The 17619-nt window shown below is 33.7% G+C and overlaps 1 long non-coding RNA gene across 2 annotated transcripts in view; it reads right to left on the bottom strand.

Moving 5' to 3' along the window:
* Positions 1 to 1160: 1160 nt before the first annotated feature.
* LOC107504399 overlaps positions 1161 to 17619 on the bottom strand; it is a 26196-nt gene continuing 9737 nt past the window's right edge. Inside the window, exon 3 of one of the 2 annotated variants that reach the window (XR_001595471.2) lies at positions 1161 to 2787. This is a non-coding gene — a long non-coding RNA (uncharacterized LOC107504399). Of the gene's footprint in view, positions 2788 to 13169; positions 13263 to 17619 lie in introns of those variants that run through there. The other variant, XR_004955276.1, reaches the window with a different exon arrangement.

Raw genomic sequence — 17619 nt, 5'->3', positions numbered from 1 at the left:
TTAAGAGAGTTAGCTTACACGTAGCATGTTGTGGTTGACATTTATTGTCACCTAAGCCTATCCTTGCTTCCTAGAATGAGGAAAAGGAAACTTTACAATTATTTTGAAGAAAACAAATTATCCCCAATAGCACTATGATATAGCAGCATTATTATCTCCCTCTATAGAGCCACACAGCTAGCTGGTAAATGGTGTATCAGACTTGAATCCAGGTAACTCTGACTCCGAAGTGTATAATTTAAATGATTCTATCATATCTCTTCCCCAAACAATACAGATGTGGTAAAAAAAAAAAAGAAAAAAGATAGAAAGAGAGAAAGAAAGAAAGAAAAGAAGAGAGAAAGAAAAGAAAAAAAAACTATCAAAGATATGTATTCAAAGAGAGTAATTTCTTATTTGATGAATACATGCACACTATTTTACATGTCATATAATTACTATTATGTTAATTGTGTGACATTTGAGCACAATTTTTATAAAGTCTAACATATTTTACTTATCTTTTTTCAGATTAAGAACTGAAGTATGCAGATCTCATTTTTCAAGAAACAACTGTGTTTGTCATATTTGAATTGCTTTAATAACTTTATAAAACTTCATTTTTTGTGTATGTTTTATAGTGTATTATTCTTGGAGATGAGGCATTTGAAGTACTTCTTTAAAATCTTGTAATTTCTTTTTGTACTTTAAAAAACAGGTATTATATAAAAGCTCAAGAGAATAATTTGTTAGTATTATTTTGCTGACTTGACTATAAAAAGAGCTATTTAGCTTTTAGCAAATATTTGGAATACATATGGCTAGATGTTTAAGATTTTTTTTTCCTGAACTATATAGAATACAACGACCCTTGTATTTTAGGTATCCTAAATTTCTGCATTTTTTTTTTTAAATGCTACCAAGTCAAATAAAATGCCAGTTTGGTAACATTGAGTTCCAGTAAAAGAATAAGAACCAATTCCACACATACAGAAGAGACCTTGAAGACAATAAGCCTTATTTTACTCTTTACATAACCACTAATTAGGAAAGGTGGCTGTAAAACAAAACCTAAGACCGTGCAATGGAGAATCTTAATTAAGATTTCAACTCTATTTATCTAGAATAAAAATATTCAAAATATCTTATTTGATGTTTAACAAAGATGAAAAATCTGACCTTCAGACTGACCCACTTCATAAATATAGTTACAGATATCAAATTCTCCCTGCTCATTTTTCGGTACCATGTTAAAATCCTACATAGAATCTAATGTCTCTTTTTAGATTATATTCCACTTGAAGGCAAAGACCTCTGAAACTTGCTGGGACTCACAATCTGCACTAAAACCCAGAAGCCACAGTGAAAATCACTTCGTGAATTGCTGTGGTCATTCTCCAAATGGCTGCAGCTGTAGTCAAATGCCCTAATCAAATGACTGGGCACCATCTATTCCCTATTTCCTTCCGAAAGCAATTTAACTCAAGGCTACTCAATACGGTTTTCACATGGGGAAAAAAAAAATCACAACACCAAAGACTACTTTCACCCACAGAGAGAGGCTGAGGTCATTTCTCTTCCAGTTATCATCAGTTCTTTCTTTATTTTTCTAGACTCAGTGCCATGTCCAAAAAGAAGAAAATAACTTGTAAATGCACCAAATTTTAAAAAAGTAGTTTACAATTATCAATTAACAGGACCAATGAGATAGTAGGAGGAGCTAGTACAAACAACCAGCACTGATAGTCCACAAGCCCTTCTAAGGCACAAGTACAAATTCCATGTGACTATTTGCACGTGATATGTTCCCTCCAAATATTTTTAACAGGGTCCAAAACCCTTTTAGGACCCTTGTCAGTTACTTACATGTTAAAAGATAAATTTATTGTTATTTATCAAATGAAGGCACTGAAATCATGTAAATCTAACTTTGTGTTTAAGGTTACATAGATCTACATCATTTCTTCTTCCCAAAGAAATGAATGTGTCATATTTGTAGAGAAGCGATATATTTATTGACTGAGCTTTGTGATTATCACAGGAAAGACCATCGCCAGGCAGAAAAGATGTCTAATATAAAAATCCTGAGTCACAGGTAAACCTGACAAGTTTTAGGAATTGGAATGAAGAGTAGTATCACTGAGACCATTTGCAGTGGAGAAGAGGTGGGCTAACCACAGTTTCTGACTCCTCCAGAAAAAAAGTCAGTGTCGGAAAAGATATTAAGTAACTGGTACCAATGTAATTTAGCACTTGTTTTCTCAGTTCATGCTTAAGCTGCCAATTGCATGGGGCTGCTTTGTAGGTTCTTTGGAAATTTTCAATCACTGGTATGCATTCAAAGCTTACTCTGTTATGGGATGATTTCACAGATCGGATACTTTAGAGCTTTTCATAGCTGTGGTGCTTCGTTCCTCTGTCTGTGTTCTCCACGTTCAGCTTCTAATTTCCCTGGAGATCCTCTTACACAGTCTCACACTACTGGAGTTCGTTCACAAATCCCCGCCAATCCTCTTGGACAATCCTTAAAGAGTTTCTACCCAGCTGTTTCTTGCAAATGCTCAAATCTGGTCCACTCACACATCCTTTGCCACCACAAGCTCCAGGCAAGCTCTAGGCCAGTCTCGAAGCAGCACCAATACTCTCCTGGTTCTCTACCAAACAACTAGTCAGCCTTTTTTTCATCCTTTGAGAAGACTAAGTGGGTATCCGTCTCCAGGTCTCAAGACCCCTGATGTCAGGACACACATATAAAGCTCGCTGAGGGGTTTTGTTGAAGTCCACTTTTTCCAAGGCCACGTTACTCTTCTGAAAAGAGAAGATGAGTTTTAAAGGACCACTTTCTTCAAAGAGGTTTCCACTCAAAGTATTTACCCTTCTTCACATTCTGACAGGTTTTTATGACCCTGAAACCTGAGGGGTTTAATAATCAAAAAACTAATTTCCTGAATTTTCCTTTGTATATTCAGCAAAGGGGAAAAGTGTAAGTTCTGCCTCATATTCATTTCATAACTATCGTATTATTACTTCAGTAAAAAAAATAGATAAGTCTCAACCATCTGTTCTTCACATATTACATTCTGCTTTGTATTACACATATCTGTGTACATAATGTACATCTTGTGTCCCTTACTAAATTATATTCTCCTTACAGAAAGATATAGTGATTTACTTATTTATATAATCTTCATGACATATAGATCTGCCCAGTAATTAGCTGTTGAATTGAATCTTCACACAGATCAGCAGGAAAAGCTGGCCAAGGGTTAGCGCCTGGGGTCTGATGGGATATGGCAGAGTGTAAGAGTTTAGCAATTAAAAGTCAGATATCACATTGTACAACCTAAAAATATATATTTTTTACTTGTCAATTACACCGCAATAAAGCTGCAAAAAAAAAAAAAAGAATAAAAACATGAAAAATAAAAGAAGAATCAGACATGGATCTAAATTCACATTTCACCATTTACCAGCTAGTTGTGTGACTTTGGTGTTGTGGCTTATACATTAACTGTATGCATAAGCATGGTGACTACTATGCCTAAATTCTTTCAAATGGGATATGGTCTATACTTTCATAAGACTCCTAAAATTATATTAACATTTAAAAATTTTAAATTATAACATAATTAGATCCATTAAAATCACTTCGGAAATGATGCAAGGTAAAATTGCTACATATACATGTAATCATATATGTATGTTTGTATATCTATAGAATATTTTTACTTTGCATCTCTTCCAAAATGACATGCACAAATCAGTAACTCAACTATTTTATAGATTCTAATGTTAACTTCTAATTAAAGAAAAACTTAAATACTAGTCTTCCATAAAACATGATACAAAATAAAACTCAGTTTCTGTGGTTCTGTAGGCTGCCCTTAAGAAAATCTAGAAAAAAAGTTGCAATGTGAGTCAAAGACAGAACACTGAAATTGATTCATATTTCAGAGATCTGCAGAACCGTTGGTCTAGATTGCAGCTCTCAGCCACTAGCCAGCTTTGCCTGCATTTCCACGATAGGCTCTGTCTTCACTTTTTAAAATACTAACAGGCTTCTTGTGGGTGGGATCAAATGACTGCCCCTCTCCCTTCACCTGTGAAATTTCAGAGCCTGTTTGAAAAGGGCCATTGTTTCCCAGGAATGCCAGGCCTAGTCCAGGAAAGAAAGTCTTCATTTCAACAGGAATTTGGAGTCTGCCTGAGAAGGCCAGCCAGTTACTTGGTGAAAACTGGCAATTCATTCACGTTCTGAGCAGTTACTATCCCAGCCTTACTCTCTTACTTTTAACTCTGGACTTTTATGACTAATGTGTTTTTTTCCCCTTAAATCATAGGGATGTGCGTGTGTGTGTCTATGTGTGTGCGTCACAGAAGAAAGAAGTATGTACGTACTACAGCGTGTGCACAGGCAGTGAGCTGATGAAGGCAACCTCTCTCCTCAAACAGGGAGCTGCAGCCATGAATATGAGACATAGGTTCCTCTGTTCTAACTTCTGCCCCTACCTTTATAGCACTTGAGTGCATTCATGTGAATAAGCTCATATGTTTAACAAGCATTTTGAAATAGGTTCCCAATAAAATATATTTGTACAAGAATACAAAACAAAGACACAGTACTTGTATTCAAAATCTGGACAGAAGGCCCCTGTCTGAAGCACATTAAAAATAATTTCTAAGGTAAAATCAGGATTAGAAGCCAAAAGAATACATTGCTCTAAAAAGGAAAAACAAAAACAAAAACAAAAACAAAAACCTTGATATAGAATTACAGAGTCAAATCTTTCCTGTTAGAGTCTACAGGGACTATGAATTTTGCTATCTAAAGTTCCCACTGTCCTACTGTTCAGAGCTCTCTGAAATTTTCTACAAAATGACTTGGAAATTTTCCAAGATTTGTTCATTCTACTAATAAGATATTTAAGTACACAAAGTCCTTATTAAGAAAATCTACCTCTGCCCCTCAAAAATTTCAAAATATTGCCCAAGCATTCCAACTAAAATGTAAAAATTAAAAAAAATAATAATGTCATAATAATGTCAATTAACCTGACAGCAAAGCATCCAACTTTATGTGTGTTTGTTAGCAGAGAAGGAAGCAGTGATGCCAATATAGCTTCAGGATAGGATTTTGTAAATCTTTTTTCAAGGTAAGGGCAAGCGGTTTTGAATATGAACTGACATTAATTGCTTTACTCAACATCTAAAGATTTTAGAAAGCTTTTATTTTATGATTCTTGATACATCATAGATTTCATCTCTCACTTAACAATAAAGTATCATTAATTAATGTTGAATTAATAATTATTTTCCAAAGAGAATGTTCTAAAATTAGAAAATAGAATGAAAACAGAAGATAATCTAATCAAAAGATGACATTTGTTTTCTTTACTTCTCTTTCGTCAGATGTTTCCTGTGATCTTGTGAAAAACCTGACGTTGTAACATTATTAGTCGTTGGACTTTAGGAAAGGGAAAGATGGTGCACAAAAGGAAGCTTGTCCTTTTGAGACCTGGTTTTGAATCAGTTACAGACGACAGAAAAATACTCTTTTGTGGCTGCTAAAGTTCAGGAATGAATTCTGGCAGTCTTACCCAATTCCCTAAAGCAGAGTCCACATTACCAACATCTAATTGGCAGGTTTCGCTTGTAACTCCCGCTAGGGTCAGAGTAATGAATGGATTAAGTGAAGGTGCTCTGAGTCATCTGTGGAGTGGATGATGTGGGCACTGGGCTTTTCCTTATCACCTCCCCAGACATGTCACTCAAGGAAAAGAGGCCTCTGTGCTTTTATAACAGTGTCAAAATCGGCAGTTTTATTAAATTGTAGTTCCAAAGAGAGTTTTTTTCTTAATTTGATCTAGAAAAGCAAAAACAAGCTTAGGAAAGAAAACATATTCTTATTGGATACTTTGTTCCTTAATTTTCATTCCAACATTTTTTATACTTGGCTTGAATATCCAGGTAACTATGGTTGAATTTGACTTCCCCCAGGCCTACGCCCAGCTATTCTTTAGGCAGCGGGAAGAAATTTGGCCCGTTCCTGCTTAGAAAGCAAAGGATCAAGAGTGACCCAAAAGTCAGATCCCCACTGTGACAAAGTGAGGTGTTGAAACTAACATTATGGCATTTCCTTCTTAGTCTCAAGGCTTGTTGTATGAGGGTTTATAGGTGACACTTGAACACTGCGGGGGTCAGGGGCACTGACTCCCATGCAGTAGAAGATCTGCCTATAATTTTATTTGACCATCCGAATTTCTAGATTCCCAAACACAGATCAAAAATACTGTCTTCAATCGCAGTCGATTGAATCCACAGATGTGAAACCCACAGATAGTGAGGACTATAACTATATTTATACAGAAAAATCTGTGTGTAAGTGGGCCTACACAATTTAAACCCATGTTATTTAAGGATCAACTCTACTTTCATTCTGATAGGGATAATTTGTTTATTCCTTCTAGGTCACTATATAGTAATAGCATTTAATATTTAATATTGATTCGTTTTTATGTTAATTTTTTAAATCATTTATGCCAAATTCTCTCTGAAATGTTTTTACATCTGTCTCTTTACCGAAGTTCCACCAGTCTCCGAATCTAGCAACCAAGATTGAATATTGACCACTTCAGTGCCAATAATACTGTCTAGCTCAAATTAGAAGTGTACAAGAGAGGTTAAGAATAAAAATAAAATGGCATCATGACAAAAATTAATGAATGATTTATTAATGTTGGAGAAAGCACTCTCACTTTCTACCAAGACTTATGATAAAGTAATATTATTTATTTTCTTAGCAAACATTTTCAGCACCGATTCATCTTGAACTAATATATAAGGCTTTGCCCTCTGAAAGTCACATGGAATTATGTCATTAGATCCTTTTCATTCTTCACGTTCTTATTCTTCCTCCTTGTCCTAGAACCAACAATCAACACATATACTACATTACAATTTTTAAAGTGAATGAAAAGATAAAGAGGAGTCTCAATAACAAAATCCACATTGAAATGTTAGGTGCTTTGAACTTTCTCATCACCTTACCAGGGTTTCCGCATGGGCAGTCTAAAAGACAACTCAGCAATGTCTGAATGGAACTGCAAACAATGGCTCCTTCACAAGTGGGTCTTTAATTGATTACGGCTGTGTTTATGGAAGCAGAAGAGAATTTACACAAAATGACAGATTCCCTTTATTTTAAGGGGGTTTTACTGGCATACGTGTTAAGGGTGGTTTCTCTATTAACTGGTCCTGCTGTCTTCCCCCACATAGTATACCCACCTGATTACCATCCAACTGAATAAACGTTAAAAGTGACTACTTTATATCATTTTTTACTATAATTATCTGTTTTTTTAAAAAAAATGGGGTAAAATCTACACTTTCTAAAATGTAGCTCATGTTTAGAGAATCCAAACAAGGTCCAGTTTCCATGTTTTTTCACCATATATTCTTATATTAAATATTAGAGAAAATAATTACATACTACAAAAATATTAAAACTCAAGTTAGCAAGGTCCCTCTTTTAATTTGTTTAAGAAACTGCAGAGATGGTAAGTCTTAGATCATAGGGTTTGGCTAATTCATCCAAGTAATATCTACTTTTGTCATTTAATTATCTAATAGTATTGTGATTTTAAAATTGTGTGATACTTTTTTTAAAACATCTTTATATGACATTTAGTGCTACGGTTTTTCTAGTGATTTTAGGCGGACAGAATTTAACCATATTAACCTGTAATGCCAAAAGATTTTTCATTTGTCTGCTTATAGTGACCTCTACAGGTCAACTATAGCAATAGCATAGCATGTCAAGGTAGTTGCTCTTCAGTCAAAGGTTTATTCAATGAAGAACAGCGGTATAATTGTTATATTAAGTTTAAAATATATTATGACATCAATGCCAACTGATATTTTAAATATTTAAATCCAACAAAAATCAACTGGTCTCATAAATATCTTTGTACTCTGATTTAAAAACAAAGTTATACCTGACAAGGTCTTAGCTGATTTATTCAAAGAGAATTAAGAAACTGATAGTTTAGAAGCAGAAAAACCTAAAATATATGTTAACATCAACCTTTTGTTATGAAAAATTAAGGAAAAATATTGTATTATGGCTTCTTTTTCTAAAAACTGTGTGAACATGGAAGCTGATATAAAAGATAAATCTATCTTATCTCAGAGGATTGACAATATCTTTCCTCACTTGCCAAGGGCATCTCTTTAAGACAATTGTGCAAATGAGTAGTTGTGGAGCTTTCTTATTTTTTAGGAATAGATTATATACTTTTACTTTACTAACATGTTATTAATTCATTGGTTTTTAAAATATAATAATTCTGTTAAGTTCTCACGAGAGAAAATATTTTTTTGCAATATTAAATTTGATAAATCTATAAAAATAAACTGGTAAATGTTTCAATATTGCTTAAGTTATATTTACCATTTTGGGTTTTCAAGGTAAAACTCTTCTCTGACTTGTCAGTTAAAAAATTATCCCTCCAATAACTATACTTCCTAGTTTTAGTTGTTTTCCTCTAGCTGTTTTCTTCTCGTTGTTTTCCTTTCGTTGTTTTCCTTTAGATGTTCCATGAATGCCTATAAATTATAAATTAATATATTGCAACTTTCTGACTCTGATCTCCTATTTTTACATCTATTTCCATTATCTTTTATTTCATTGGGCCCTCAAGTTAACTGACATTGCTTTACTTTCCCTGTCCATGGTCCAATACTTCAAACACTCTCTTACCAATATCCTATACTACTTGACTGTATTCCATCTCATGCCACTAGGTGAACATAACCCTAACCCTGAATGTCACTTTCTGTCTGCCCTCTGTAGGCCCACTCTTAAGCAGAGGAGCTTGGTAATTTAAGAATATGTTTAAGATCTATAAATTGTCCCCAATCAATGAAATAGCATCTCTTGAAAATAATGAGATATGGTTTGTTGACAAATGACTATTACTTTGAATAATAAGCTTCTAACATTTGGGATAAAAAATTATTTAAAAACTCAATCCAGTCTTAGCCAGAGCAATTAAGGAAGGAAAAAGAAAAGGTATTCGAAATAAAAAGGAAGAATTAAAACTGTCACTATTTGCAGATGACATGATACTATATATGATACAATACATAGAAATCCCTAAAGACAGCACCAAAAAACACTTACAACTAATAATATTCAGTAAAGTTGCAGGGTCCAAATCATTATACAAAAATTAGTTGCATTTCTATTCACTAAGAACGATCTATCAAAAAGAGACATTAAGAAAATAATCCCATTTTCATCAAAATGTTTCCTAGTTCCTAGGAATAATTTTAACCAAGAAGATGAAAGACCTATATACTGAAAAGGTACATATATATAATCATAACTATAAATACAAATTTTAAAAGGCTGGAGAGAAATATAAGATAATGTTAATCATGGATATCTAAGAATAGTAATGATATCTTATTTAAATGCCCCTTAAAACTCTACTTTCAAAATTTTTAAACAGTATACTAGACATCTTCATCACTTCCTCTTCTAGGTACTCCTTTTATAGAAACTACTATAACCATAGACCCTAGAAAGACAGACCTTTATGACCTTCTTACCCGCCTCATCATTCCAACCATAGATGATCATCTAGTTCAAAACCCATCAAGGCACCGGCAGGCCAAAGATAAATCTGAGTCTTTCAGAAAAGATCCCAAGCAGTCATAATTTAGAGTTGTTGCTGATGATCCTAATAGACATTGTACAAAATTATCTAGAAGGTGTTAAGACCAAAAGAAAGAAACAGAGTAGCTAAGTAGCATATAGAAAGCTCGAAAGCAGACTTTAGAGTGTATAGGGTTCTGGGAATAGCAGAGTAGTGTCAGTTCCTGAGACCCCAAATCCAAGTCCTATGAAGTCCAACATTACTAATTTCCATCCTCTGGAATCCTGAGACATCTGTGGCTTTATAATAAACAACTTTTTACTTGTTTACTAGTTTGACTTGGTTTCTGTACCTTGAAACCAAAAAGAATGACAGAATTAAACAAAACATACCAGAACACCTTAATATACTTCCTTTTATGAAAAATGGAATAGGAATATCAGCAAGCAGTGTACAAGTTTCAACTGTGCCCCTGTGAATTTTTCTTTTTGAGTTACGAAGTTAACATGTTTTATTTATACATGGCTAGTTGAAATTTCACCTAAAGCAGAATGAATCAGAGAGATGAGCAAACGGGAAAGTCCGAGACAATCCAAGCATGAGAAGGATTTAACACACTGATGGTGGTTCTGAGATATAAAAGAAAGTTTCCTCGAGGAGCTAAGAACAACCACCAACTGAGAGCCAAAAAGACAGTGAGGACCTCTGTCCTACAACCATGAGGAACTAGAATCTGCCAACAACCTGAATGAGCTTGGGCATGGATTTTTCCTAGTGCCTACCCATAGGACTGACACTGACTTTGGCCTGTGAAATCTCAAATAGAGAATCTAGCTGAGCCAATCCAGAATGTCGACCTACAAAATTGTGAGATAATAAATTTGTGTTGTTTAAGCCCCTAAATGGTCTGATGTCTTATGGTAGCCTTAGATTATCTACTTCTAATGACATAAAGATAGTTACTTTTATTGACCAATGAAAAAAAACATCAGAAAATTTCATAGACTTTGCATTTAAACATACATATAAATGCATATCAGAAAAAAATCTGAAACTATATGCAGTAAAATAGTAATGGTAATCACTTCCGAATTGTAGGTTAGCATTGATTTTTTATTAACGTTTTCTAATTTTCCTATTACAAATATGTGTAAGCCAAGTTATTTTTACTTTAACTTTAATGAAGACATCTTCCTCTACAAAGAGTGCTCAGAAATACTAAATGCAACAGAGAAATAAATGAAAAGGAAAAAGAAGTATTCACTTGACCTAACACTCAATAGATTATCCATGATTTAAGAAAAAACATTTCATTTGAATTTGGAAGATTCATGAAGGTTGAAAAATTAATAGAAATATCCATTTCAGAGAGATGTCATGAAGACAAGCAAAAAAAAAAATGTGAGTAGAGTTTGAGGAATGCCTGATACATAACAGAATAAGCACTCAAACAATGAATGTCAGTTAAGTTTAGGGGAGGAAGATAATATCCATATTCTAAAGGACAGGCTTTGATCTATTTTATCTTCAGCAAGTCCTTAAGCCTCTCTCAATTTCATGTTTCCTCATCTGTAAATTAGGAGTAGAGAATATCTACATGTATTTTGTCAGTTAAAAATTGAAATTGATAATATATGCAAAGCTCAAGCTCTAAGCTTTAGCTTAGAAATACTTCCGAATGACTGAATAAAGGGACAGAGAGTACAAACCTATACAGCCCTAATGAGAAGCGTGGCTGTGGGATAAAGAAATGTATGTGATCAAGGTCTACAGAACTAAGGGATGGTGTTTTCAAGGCAAGAGAAATCAAGTACATACATTTATTTTCTGAAGAAAAGGAAACAGTGAAGATTAATAAAATAAAACTATGAAGAAAAAAAATGATGATTAATTTGTGAAGCGATATCCTTGAAGAAATGGGAGTAGATGGGCTCTAAGATAGGACAGGCACTTATCTTAGTCATCTTTCTCATAAGACAGATAGTAAGGATAGGTATCAGTATGGAGGACCTAATCTTTAGGAAAATATTTTCTTCTTCTGTCCCACCTTGAATGGGCTTCTGCCTGAAGCTTGGAGAATATTCATTTTTGACCCACAAATTTGGAGGCAGTAATTATTATCATGATCACCATTTATCATCATTTCTTGTTTTCCTTGATGTATTATAAAAGCATCCTTTCTCTCACACACAAAAAAAGGACAAACTTAGAAATGTATTTTATTGAATAAAAAATATTAAAAAATATGAGAGAAAGACATATCCTTACTTGAGCAGTGCCTTATCCAAAGACCCTACCCAAAAATGATTGCTAGGCCCCAGATACCTTCAAACAATTAAGTCTCAGTAACGTGAATTCTCACTTCATATAAACACTGGTTAATACAAGGTATGTACTTGTTCCCTTAGTACTCTGAATTAACATTTTGAACACTTAATTTTTTGGGTCCTGTAAAAGGAACATTTTTAAGGTATTTTTGGCAGGTGCTTTGGCTAGCTTCACTGAATCTATTCATTAGTACAAGGGAGCATTTTCCACTGGTTGCAGACCAAACCTAAGCTAAAACTTACTGGGTAAATATTCCTGTTTACTTGTCATGGTAAATTATTTGATTTATGGTGGAACTAGTTCACTATGCACAATAGTTTTGTTTGATAAATAAATTAATCAATAACATATAGGAACCAAGCTGGATGGTTAGTAATATGTTAAGGACCATATAGCACTGTGAGGTTTTAAATAAAGCAAATTATAATATATAATTTGTATGGCTATATTGCAATCATCATCATTATTATCACCATCATCATTTTACTTTTATGCAGAAGAGAAATTGCTCCTATTTTGGTTATACCCTTGAATTAGGGTTCTCCAGATAAACAGAACCAGTAAGTTGTATATATACACATACAGAGATTTAAGAATTTGCTTACCTGATTATGGAGGTTGCGAGTTTAAAATCTGAAGGGTGGGCCAGCAACCCAGAGACCCAGGGGAGTATTCTCTCTTACTCAGGGGAAGTCTGTCTTTTGTTCTATTTAGGCCTTCAACTAATTGGCCAAGGCCCATCCACGTTATGAAGGGCAATTCACTTTACTCAAATTTCACCAATTTAAATTTTAATCTCATCGAAAAACATCCTCACAGAAACATCTAGAATGTTTGACCACATAGCTGGGCAGCATAGCCCAGCCAAACTGACACATAAAATTAGTCATCATACTCTCTTAATTGCAATTAAGTTCAATGCAACTTAAAATTTGGCTGGAAGGATACACCTGTGAGAAACAGAGCTGAGTTCAAAGAGTCACTACCAGTGAGAAAACTTTCAGATACCCACCCCTGCAATGATCACTTCTGCTATGTTGGATAAATAAATTGTGTGCAAGGCATGCCACCTGCCTGTTTTTTATCTCAATCCCCACCCTCTTACCCACACCTCTACTCCGAAGAGCCACCAATATTAGTCTGTATAAGCCTTATTCTAAAATTCAAGTAAGTGGGATCTTGTCCTATATTTCTTACCTCTTCTCATTGCCTTCTCCTCTTCTTTGCTTCCCTCCTCTCCCCCTCTTCTCTTTAATGGTTATCTCCAAGTCCAGGCAGGGACTCCTCTCACTTTGCCTATGCCCCAATGAGTAATAATAAACCATTGAATTACTTCCTATTACTTCCTCTGGTGAGGTGTGTTTGCCATCTAATACTTTACACGGGAGAGAATGCATACATGACAACTGGCCCAGTCAAGCAAGGGCCATAAGAGCACCAAACTCTTAATCTGACCATTCCTAGACAGGAGAGTGCGAAGAATAAATTTCCTGGTCTCTTAGTTAATGCACAAGTGTTAATGTATAATAACATATATTTTGAATTTTAAAAAAATATTTATTTAAAAAATTGGACCATCTAATTAGAGTAACTCCAATGAGTGAGATATATACTATGCATTTTTATTATATGCATTTCAAATATAGTATTACCAGGCTTAAACAAGATAGAAGTTTATTCTCACACAAAGTAAAAGCCCATGCTGATATGGCAGTTGTGCTATACAAAGTAACCAGAAATCCAGCCTCCTTCTCTCTTGTTGTTTGCCTACCTCTGGCTTCCTAGATGGCTCATAATTACCTATACAAATTCTACCTAGTCGTAAAAAAGAAGGAGCAAAGGAAAGACATTTCCCTTTCCCTTAAGGGTATTACAGGTGACAGAGGTTATGTCTGCTCATGTGCCATTGTCCAGTACAAAAATCCACCTAGCTTAAAGGCAGACAAAGAATCTTTAGATGATTGTGTGTTTGGTACTGTGAGAAGGTAGAACAAGGATAATGTTTACCATCTATCTAAACTTTAGTTTAACAATTGGGTATGTATGTATGTGTGTGATGTTGTATATGTGTGCATGTATACATATATACATATTCAGAGAACCAAGTAGTATAATTCTTAGCTTAAAATTAATTAAAATTAAAACCATCCATCTATTATGCTAATATATCTTTGTCAATAAGGATTTGGCATAAGGGATACTAGATTCATTTTGATCAATTTTGAATAATTGTAAGCTCTGGAAAATTTCTCTATAGATATAAACTATGTGGTTTATTCATTAATTTGTCTCATGAAAACAAGTATCTTCATAGATAATTATCAGCTATTGTCGCAATTGTGCCTGTGAAAAAGCACTCCACAATTCTGAGGCATAAAATAACAATCATTTATTCTTGCTCATACATCTGTGTGCTGCCTGGAGGTTTCTGATTTAGGCTGAATTTGGCTCCAAGCTATAGGTCAGGTCCAAGTCTGTTCTACATGTCTTTCTTAGGGGACTACTAAGCTACCTGAGGTATGTGCTTCACATGACAATAATAGAAGCACAAGAGGGCAAACTTCACTACTGCATTTTTTTTGGAGGGGGGGGCTTCATTTATGTCATGTCTGCCAACAGTTCATAGACAAATGTTCAAGCAGAACAAATCTTTAAGCTCGCCTTCCCTTTTTTCTAGCAGTGGATAACATTTATTTTAATGGGACCTTTGATATAAGAAGGTAAAGTAAAAATCCTATTCTGGAATGAAAGTTTTAAAAAGCCAAATGTTTTGTATAATATTGTAAATATTTCCTTTACTTTGAGAAGAGCTGCAATAATGTTGATTGCTTCTTTTATGAAAATGGATCTTTGCTAAGTTTGGATTAACACAGTGTCTCTGAAAACTATTTGGTGGAGATATGATATCTATGTCTTCATATTCTTATTCAAACAGTTACTCATAAGGGATAGATCAAAACAAAGCACTGGATAAAGGTGAGAAGGAAAAAAATTGACCTCACGCAGTTGGAGAGACTCTACAGGGGCAGCACTATGAGTGCTGGAGCCCAACCTAGATTGTTCAACTGTAATTTCCTCACGTGGTATTATTCTACACTGGGAAATATAACGATATAGAATGATCATTGTTGGGCAATGTTTTTGTTTGGAAGCGAGGTAGTGGATTCACATGTATCCATCTACTTTTGTACTAATACTATATTTTACGACATAATAAAGAAAAATAATAAAGGAGTTAGTCAAATCCATGCACTGAGATTCTATAAAATATGATTTGAAGAACAATATATAATCACACAAAAAAGATATTTACAATACATTATTAAAAATTACAAAGTAATATGAATGACGATATTCAAGTTTTATACATATACGTGTATAACATAGGTAGATAAAGGAATAGAAGGAATTATACTTAACTGTTAACAAAGTTAATCAATAGTTGATGGAGTTATGTTTTTTTCTTCCTTTCATTTTCTAATCAGTATAGAGTTTCAACAATAAATATGCATTATCTTTGGAAAATAATAATGTATTATTAATTTCAACTGTCCCAGACTTCGGGAAAAAAGCAAATTCTTTAAAAAACTAAATACGCAATATTTGTGGGACAGTAATACATTTGAAAATTTTACTTGGAGGATGCATTCTCACTATGATAGCTCAATTCATATGACAGCTCAATTCTCTCGTCAAATATAAAATAATTTTATAAGTCAGGTTTGAAAGAAAAGTTGGGAATAGGGTAGAGGAAATAGAGATGAGATAAAACTCAATCAAGACTCAGAATTCATACTACAAGTTTTCCTATAATACAATAAATCGTTGTCACTGAACACTTTTTTCCACTTTGAATCATTTACCTGAGAAAGACTATTAACATCAGCAGGCAGTATCAGAATTCCTGCCAACAGTGCTGATGGTAGCAAGATCTGGGTTAACTTTTGAAAAGTTGATGTTAACAAATAAATAATTTATATTTCTTTCATTTTAAGATATTCTAATTAAGTAGAGAATTAAGTGGTGATAATTAACTTTCTTACTAAGCAGAGAAACTAAAGAAATCTTTTCTTCAGCAGTTGAAAGAAAATTAACCAAGTTTCTCTCTTTAAGCCAAAAATATGTTATATCAAGGCACAAGGCAAAAAAGAATTTTAAGAAATATGTTATTGTTTTTCCAAGTCTACTTTTTAAGTAGTTGTTATTTTTCAAAAAATAAATAAGAAAATAATTAAACTTTCTAAATATTATTCTAATGAAAACTATTACCACTATCTTAAAGTATTATTATTTACTTTTACATGTCCACATTTTGACTATATTTTGGTAAATTTAATTTACCAAAGCAAATATACAAGTTTAATCAATTTTAATTATTGATATTTATAAAGTCAATTTTCAGAATCCAAAAAATTTAATCATTTATAAGTTATCTAATTTGTAGGCTCTTTAACATTTTCTCTTTTTTTATTCCAGGTTCCTGTTGGTAATTTTGCTAAACAAAGGTGCAATTAGGCACAATAGCATTGAACCTAACATTTTCTTTTCCCAAAATGATACATTGAGAGTTGAAAAAGAACAAAAATGACATGTGCTTCACATCAATTTGAATGACTAATAATCAGAAAAGAAAAAAAAAAAGACAAAGTTCTTGCTCAAGAATAAATAATAGGGAGTATAAGATACCGAGTACCTCAGGTCCTAGCCAAAACCGACATGTAAAGGGTTTGAGGTCGAAAGAATTAGAAAATTCTTGTGAATAATAAGTACTACAAGAGACCTTTCTAAATGTTGTTTTTTAATAGAAAATTATGAATAATGTAACAAGGTGTTAGTAGAATGATAGAAATGCTAAAAATACATCACCACGTAAAAGATCAGCTACTCAGAAGGTAGAGCACGCAATGGAATGAAGCAGAATAAAATATAGGCAAATCTTATTTTATGATTAAACTTTTATCTTCCTATCATTCTATCAGCCTAAAAAACATATATGTGACATTTTCCCTCACCCTCTGCCCTCATTCTTCAGTTTAGGAGGGTGCCTTGCCTAGGACAAGCTTGCCATCTAGTGACAATGACTGACAACTACAGAATATGGGAATGTGTTCAGGGCACACAAACGTGTATAGTTGATCACCTCAAAACTTAAACCATTCTTTTTTTTCCCCCCAACAATAATTTAGAGTTCTTATTATGAGTTGTGGTCTTGGGATACAATGTTGGGGGAAAATTAATATGATTCTGAAAAATTCAGTGAAGATAGACATTATTCAAATAATCACCAATTAGGTGTAAAAATAACAAATATAACAACTCTGTGCCAGATTCATTTAATACTCATAAAAAACCTAGGAGGTACACAGTGTCTTCATTTTACAGATTGGAAAACAATGCAGAGAGGTTAAGTAACTTGCTCTAGGTCATACGGCAGAACAGGAATATAAACACAGTTTCAGTCCCAACTTTGTGCTTTTAACAACCTTTGAATGTAAATATTATTATTGGACAACAGTCATTCATTCAACCTCCTATAATGTGCCAGTTACTCCTATTGGCCTGCAAATAAAGAAGCAAGCAAGGCAGAGACAAGAAAAGACTCTAATCTTATAGAGCTTAAATCATAAACATACACATGCATGCACACGCACAC

Source organism: Rousettus aegyptiacus, unplaced genomic scaffold (assembly GCF_014176215.1).
Source record: "Rousettus aegyptiacus isolate mRouAeg1 unplaced genomic scaffold, mRouAeg1.p scaffold_m13_p_17, whole genome shotgun sequence".
In the NCBI taxonomy this organism is placed as follows: Eukaryota; Metazoa; Chordata; class Mammalia; order Chiroptera; family Pteropodidae; genus Rousettus; species Rousettus aegyptiacus.
The sequence above is the reverse complement of the archived record's forward strand: the minus strand, read 5'-3'. Positions and strand labels throughout refer to the sequence as shown.